Here is an 8,080-nt window from a genome sequence, read left to right as displayed (position 1 = left end):
AAGAATTTAGTTTATGCCCCTACTTGAGCAAAAAGTTGCAAAAAATTCCAATTCCGACTGTGAGCCTATGGGGTTCTAGAAATGAGGAGGGTATCATTGGCAAACATGAAGAGTGGGATGGAGACTCCTGCGGACTTGGATGCATCATGCTTGCACTGAATTAACAATTTTATCACCCCATTGATGTAAAGACTGAAAAGTGTAGGTGCAAAGTGCGCATCCCTGCCTGACTCCCTGGTTAGTGGGAATCCTATCTGTAAGAGCCCCTCCTATATTCCACCTCACCTGAGCGTAAGTTTCAGTATGGAGGACTCTTAATATCCAACAAAGAAGGTCGCTAGGCACTCCATATGATTACAGAACCCTCCATAGGTTGTCCCTCGGTACCAGATCAAATGCCACTCTCAGGTCTCTAAAGGCAACATAAAGATGATCCCACTTCAAGGTAACATACTTCCAGCATAGTACCTTGGAGTGAAAGAGCTGACCGAGGGTACTAACTTTAATTCTAAAGTCCACCTGTGTATCTCCAAGAATGTGGTTTTTAGATAGCCAAGTTTGGGGCCTTGCCAGGACCTGCCTAAAAAATATATTTTGGCTGTTACCTAGTAAGCTTATGGGTCTATAATTGGCTGACACATCCCTGTACCGCGCTCAGCATGATAGCAGCTCCTCACCAGGATGGAGGAATGGCCTCACCCCTCATGATGACAGTGCTCAAAGTATTAAGATATGGGACTCACACTTCAGGCTGTGATAAGTAAAAGTCTCCAGGGATACCATCCAACCCAGGGTCCTTTTCTTTATTCATCTGTTTTAGAGTGTGGGCCATTTCAGCTTGAGTAAAGCTTGTGACCTCCCTACCTACATTTACTTCCACCTTTTCAGTATGAGCTAGAGCAGCGTACTCTATTACTCAACTCTTCTCCCGGATCCTAGCCTGAGTCTTGTCCTGATCGCACTCACTATAAAGAGCCCCAATTTTCGTAACGTAAAAAGGTTTTGGCTAACATCAGACCTAAAAATCACAGCCCCCCCCCCCCTTTATTGGGACTGACAGGTGTTTTTGAGGAACTCCTTCCCATAAGGTATCCTATCCCATGCCTATTCTCCCACGTGCCCAACTGAGTGATCAACAGGAGGAAGGCCGGTATGTAATGACTGGAACGAGGTAGAGTGGACTCAGAGTAATGGGATTACTGATGTTTTTGTTTGAATCTGTTTATTGAAGTTTTACAGGATGTACCATGTTACAACGCATACCATTACAACTACCTACTATTACAACACGACCATTACAACGCATACCATTACAACGCATAGCGCTTTGAGGTGCTGGATAGTGGTAAGTATAATTTACTATTCTAACTCCAGTCCCCGTGGACACTAGGGAAGGTGTTGGATAGTAAATTATACTTATTCCCTATCCTAGAGCGCCCCCCAGCGCAATGCGTTGTAATGGTATGCGTTGTAAAAGTTGCGTTGTAATAGTAGGTAGTTGTAAAAGTTGCGTTGTAACAGGTGTATACCAGTTTTACATTTTACAGTACAACACCATTGCCATCAATGGTTAGTGCAAAATGTCTCATGCAATGACAGTGTATAAACAAGGCCTCATGATAAGCATGGTGTGGCAGTACGACAGGGGCAAATCGTTGGGCGAATCACTTATACCATTGCGGAAAGATTCATACATTTTGATAGTAATGAAACATTAATTGTTTTAACAAAACAACTTAAAAGACCACCCAGCTTGGCTACCCACCACTTCTCAGTGCTGAGGACTTCGGAAAGTGTATGTGTGAGCAGCACTGCGATGGAGAAAAGCAGTAAGAGCACCCAACAATGTCAGGTTATGTGCCCAGAGTCCCCACTACAATGATAGCAATATCATTGGTCTCATGTGCTCGATTAGACTGCAGGTGAGATAGAATAGTATCCCATTAAGTGGCAGTGGGACATTGTCTCAGCCTTAGTGTGTCTTCTCTGTGCTGGGCTACACTTTCGTCTTGTGCCCAGTTAACCATGGATCATTCCCAAACCATGAACAATGGTGGTGCAGAAGATTTCCATCTACATGCAATAAGATGCTTGGCCTCTATAAAACCCATGTCTAAAAGCTGGAGGTCACCCTGTGTTTCTTGTGTCTACGAAACAACCCCAAGAGACATATTTCCCACTTGTGCAGATTTGGGCGCTCAGTGCATGCAGATAAACTGGAGGCGAGGCTAGTCCAGTAGCTATGTAAACTGGGGCAGGCCCACAGCATGTGTAGCAAGTCAGCATCAATGAAGGTACAATGCGGCAAAGCTGCATCCAATCTGTGATAAAACCGGTTCATGATGGCAAGTGTGAGATAAGCCCTCTGTACTATGTGGAGCTGAATATGCTTAAGCCAGGTGTTGCACTGCACATACTTTGGGTCCTCAAGTAAGGCAGTCTATTGCTTATTGGTACAGGGGCATGTTAAGTCTGCTTCCCAGCTTTGCCGTTGGGAGAGAAGCTGTGGTATGGTGTGGGACCGAAGCGAGTCAGAAAAGCAATGTATGAGGTTTCTACCCCTACCCATTACATGTAAATATTAGATAGGGAGAAGAATTGACAGTTAATTAGTCAGATCTCCCAGTGAATCTTTAGCGTGGTAAGCAAGGAATCGTGAAGTAAAAATTGACCCGGGGGTAGGCCATCCTCCTCCATCAACTTCTCATGTGTCGCCAAGGTACCATCCCTCAATATGTATAGACCCGCAGCGTGCCATGTGCTCAGTTCAGTTGTCAACGTGGGCTCACCAGTCCTGGGCAGTCTCAACAGAGCCAATCCCAGTCCATAAGCAATCACAAGCTTAGTGATGCGAAGGCATGGACAATTTCAACGATACGCAACCCCTAACAACAGGGAGTCAGGCACTCACGCTTGACTGCGGGGTGAAATAGATTCAGAATGGCTGACAGGCTTCAACAAGGAGAAGAGGAGGCTGTGTTCAACAGTTGCAGGCCTGCCAGCCACCTGGCAATCCACTGGATTTGGGCAGCGAGGTAATATTGTTCAAAATGCAGAGCAGCTAGCCCCCCTCCATCCGTGGGTAAGCAAAGTTTTGCTAATGCCACACTGCACCGTGACTTGTTCCAAATGGGCTCCCAAATCTGTTGATCAAACACCTGAAAGAACGTAACAATAGGAAGGTTGGTAAAGAAATACAGAAGGAGGGGTAAAACCACCATTTTTAATAAGGTCACCCTTGCAGCTGCAGCCAGTGGCAGTGTGCTCCATAAAGCCATTGGAGCCCGTAGTGATGTTACTGCACGACTGCCATTACCATTGAAGAGATCAGACAAGTTGTGGTGCACCTACACCCCCAAATACCTAAGTATGTGTCACTGCTAGGCAAATTGCCCACCTTCAAGAGCAAAGCCCAGATCGGGGACAGCAGGGAGAAAGGGGAATAGGCATGATTTTGACCAATTTACCCGTAACCAGCAAATGGCCGTGAAGCGGGCCAAAGTTGAAGCAATCGTGCAGTGAATGTTATGCGTGTCCCTGATGTAAAGTATCATATCATTTGTAAATAAAGATATCACATGCGTTCCGTCACCTAGTGGGATGCCCCAATGCATCTCCCAGGTGCGCATGGCCAATGCTAGTGGGTGGTTGATTGCCAGTGAAATCCCCCCGTGGATGGAAATGGCGTTCGATAGGAGTGAACACGTCTTGACCCTGAATAGGGGGTCAGTGTATAATAATTTTACTAAGAGCAAAAAGTGATGACTGATGCCACGTCAGGACAGTGCAGCACAGAGGTAATCCCATTCCTAGGAGTTAAAGGCCTGTTCAAGATCTAAGACCAGACATCCAGCACAAGGCCAGGTGTGGCGGGCATACGTCATGACTTGAAAGAAATGGCATAGATCCAGGAAGGCATTGGCAGCAGGGACAAATCCATTTTGATCAGGGTGAAGCAAACATGAGACCAGGGGTGACAGACGATCCACAAGTATTTTCTCCAGGAACTTATAATCAACATTGAGTAGAGCCAGTGGTCTGTAGGAACCTACAAGTAGCGGGTCTTTATTCGGTTTGGGCAAGGAGATGACTGCTGTCTCTCTCTGGGAGACAAATGCGAAAAGAACAAGTGATGGACAGAATGCAGAACAATGTCATACATTCACCCCAGTACAGAGATCTGGGCCTAAGTCCATCGTTTTTTTGCTCACCATGCCATTCCAGTTTGGACCCAGCCATAAGCAAATCAGTCTTGACCCTGCACCCAATGGGAACAGTCCAGCCCGAACTGCCAGGCTAGGTCCTCCCTGGACTGGAAACAAGCATCCTAGGTCTGGTTTTGGGGTTTCACCCCTCATCAGCCAGGATAGCTTGACTCGGGCTGGACTGTTCCCATGAGGCACAGGGTCAAGTCTGATTTGCATATATCTGTCTGTGTCTGGGGGTGAGTGTCTGAAAAGTTTGAGCATTCTGTCCATCATCTCCTTGTGTTTTCTTTGTTCGCCTTAAGTTGGCAGGGTATGCCCAGACGTCGGTCCTTTGCTCACTTGTCAATGGATTCAAGCTAGCTTGGCTGATGAGGGCTGTTAGCCTGAAATCGGTTCAAGGATGCTTGTTTCCAGTCCAGGGAAGTCATGGCTTGGCAGTTCGGGCTGGACTGTTCCCATGAGGTACAGGGTCAAGTCTGATTTGCACATAGCTGTGTCTGAACTGGGGTGGTGAAGTGAGCTAAAGAACGATGATGGGGAGGACAGAATATCGCTATACGCGGACGACATCCTTCTGTACCTAACTAGCCCTCGTAAATCCCTCATTGTGGCTATGTACATCTTCACGAGCTTTGGGCGTAACTCCGGATATAGTATAAATTGGAGCAAGTCGGTCCTTTATGCCCTACGGGGGGATTCACCAGCGGTGCACCGCGATTGCCCAATTACGATAGCTGAAGATGGGTTTAAGTACCTGGGGGTATACGTCTCTAAGACTGCGAGTGCTCGTTATGAAAGGAACCTTCTCCCCCCTTACAGCGCTTTCGGAGGGACTCGGCCACGTGGCGCAAACTCCCACTGTCCCTTTTGGGAAAGGCGTCACTGTTTAAAATGAGGGCACTGCCTAGATTCTTGTATGCGTTACAAAATCATCCTGATCCGGTGCCGCAGTCCTACTTCGCTACACTTGAAGCCTCACTCCTTGAGCTTGTGTGGGACGGAGCGCCTCGCATCTCCCTTCAGAAGTTAACACTTGGCTGGTTTGATGGAGGTATTGCGTTGCCTGATACCCGTAAATACTATTGGGCGGCACACCTCTCAGCCATAAACCAGGGAACATATAGTGACGGAAATTACCCCGGGTATGGTATGGACCGGTGGTTATTCCCGGGAGGGAACTATGAGAGAGCGCTATACTCTAGGCCAGGTAGGTTTCCGCTCACGGGACCCACAAAACACTGTGCAAATCTGGCATGTAGTACACAAGAAACTGGGATGGGCAGATACCATCACTATGTCCACTCTGTTATGGGCTTCCGATCGTCTGAGCAATCTACATCGTACTAAAGGATTCCAAAACTGGGACCTGATCGGGATCTCCCTCGTCCGAGACTTATGGGGCTCCAAAGGGGTGGTATTGTTCACGCACCTTCAGAAGACCTATGAGCTTGCTACTTGCAGGTTTGGCATTCCCTTCAAGCTAACATTCCCCCCGGGACCCTTCCCCCAGCATCCTCCCCCCTGGAAGACAGACTTCTGGACGGCCACCTTCCCGACCACGCCATCTCCCTTACATATGAAAAGATTGTTAATAACTCCCCTGACCTACTGAATACTCTTAAAAGCAAATGGGGTGCTCGCTTCGGCAGCACATATACTAAAATTGGAACGATACAGAGAAGATTAGCATGGCGCAAATGGGAAGCTGATGGGTTAGAAATTGATGAAGAGGAATGGACCATAGCGTTGGCATCACCTAAGGAGGTGGCCATATCCTCTAGACTCCGTCTCATTCAATTAAAAATACTGCACCGTGTATACATCTCAGGCACTAGGCTACGACTCATGGGCCGTGGCTCTGACGGGCTCTGCTGGAGAGGTTGCGGAGAGGCGGAGACGTTCTTCCACATACTGTGGGAATGCCCGCTTATACAGATTTACCGGCAACACGTACACCAATGCATGCGCGAGGTATGGGGGGTAGAATTGAGAGCGGAGGCGAAACGATGCCTGCTGAATATATGGGGACCCACCGATCTGTCTGCACGGGGTAGAACATGGGCTACACTTGGATTTGTCATTGCAAAGCGTAATGTGGCTACACTCTGGGGGGCTCGTATGCCGCCAAAGATTGATGCGTGGAAAATGGACATGGATTGGTGTATGCTCCAAGAAAAGACTGTCTACATTACGAGGGGCTGTCCGCAAAAGTGGGTCGGGGTTTGGTCCAGCTGGAACGAGTACAGGGGCCATATCTGCGAACCCCCAATCACAGCCAGAGTTGACGAACTAATAGCAGATCTACATGTATGATGTAATGTTCCTCAATATACGGCTCATATCTAGGCTCTATGAGTGACGCTTTGATTTTGTCTGGTACTATGATATGTAAATGTCTGAAACTGTGATGTACACCACTGGTTTTTCCCTATGAAGTAAATAAAAAGATTTAAAAAAAAAAAAGAACGATGATGGATTCAACCCAGATCTGTGACTGAGGGTGAGTGTTTAAAAAGTTTCAGGACTCCATCCATCATCTTGTGTTTGCTTTGGTCTCTCTGTGGGAGGCAGAAAGACTGCCGATGGGCAGAGCCTTCTCATACAACGTCAATAAGTGTGTGGCCAGTTGAGATGCATACGCCCTTTAGAGCTCCACAGGAAAAACCATCAAGTCCTGGGTCCCTTCCATTAGCCAACACCTTTATTGCTTCTTAAATTTCAAACATTAGAATGGGTCTATCTAAATCCGTTCGCTGTTCCATGGTAATGCAGGGCAGTGTTAGTTTAGCAAAGAAGTAGTCATAGGCATCTGGTTAGCGGCTGTAACCGTCTGGTACACTTGTATATAGTGACCTGTTAGGTCATCGTGGATAGAATGCTATGTATAAAGGAAGGTATCTGCACCAGAGCGTAGTGCGATTATGGGGGATTGTGGCTGATCCTGCCGGATACCAAGTAGAGATGAGATGTGTGGTGGCGGCCCAATGTATTTGTGCTAGGTGAGGGTTGTGATCAGAGTGAGTGTATCCCATGAACTTCATGCGCGTAATAGAAGGGAGCAATGATGGTGCACCAATGAATCCATCAATATGGACATGTAGGCTGTGTGACACAGAATAAAAGGAATATACTTTTATAGCTGGGTTCCGGCGACAGCAGAATTCGACCAGCCACCATTGGTGGAGTCATTCAGTCAGCATCTGGGCATTGGAAGTCACAGTTGTACGGGGTAAAGGGGGGAAGGGATGAACAAGGGTGATATCCAAAACACTATTAAAATCCCCCTCCCAAGAAACCTAAGTGTATTACGCCATTGAGATAGTGTGTTTGAGAGACCGTGAAAGAAAGTGGTCTGATCAGTGTGCGTGGCATAATGGAACAGAGGAGAACGGAGCAGCCATCGAGCTGGCCTTTCACCAGGACATATCGGTCCTCTGGGTCCAGTATTGTGTTTTCTGCTATAACAAGCATTTGCAATGCAATAGGTCTCGCCGTTGTGAGAGTTTGAGCTATTGGCATTGTAAATGGCAATGCCTTTTATTTACATGTTAGTTTTTAAAACATAAATAAATGGCATTGTCATTTACAATGCCAATAGCTTAATCTCTCGCAAATGCGAGACCTATTGCATTGCAAATGCTTGTTAAAAAAGGGTGTCTCTTATTCTAGGAGGCCCAGGGGTACAGAGGCAGCCTCCTAGAGTACAGAGTTTACCCACTAAAAGTGAAAGGGGTGGGGTTAGCTCTCAATGCCCCCTGGGAGAGGCCCAGGATCCCTTTGCACAGGGCGTTATTCACTAATCACTGGTACAAGAGATGGGTTACCAGCTTCACTGCGTGCCTCCCCCGAGTGCACAAGGACTGGAAGCAACA

At 47.2% G+C, this 8,080-nt stretch overlaps 1 pseudogene; it reads left to right on the top strand.

Annotated features, from left to right (window-relative positions):
- The first annotated feature begins 5,841 nt into the window (after nt 1-5,841).
- LOC147711090 (U6 spliceosomal RNA) lies at nt 5,842-5,901 on the top strand (annotated as a pseudogene).
- The last annotated feature ends 2,179 nt before the right edge of the window (nt 5,902-8,080 follow it).

The sequence above is a fragment of the Lissotriton vulgaris genome, chromosome 5 (assembly GCF_964263255.1).
Source record: "Lissotriton vulgaris chromosome 5, aLisVul1.2, whole genome shotgun sequence".
Classification (NCBI taxonomy): Eukaryota; Metazoa; Chordata; class Amphibia; order Caudata; family Salamandridae; genus Lissotriton; species Lissotriton vulgaris.
This window is presented reverse-complemented; position numbering and strand designations above follow the sequence as displayed.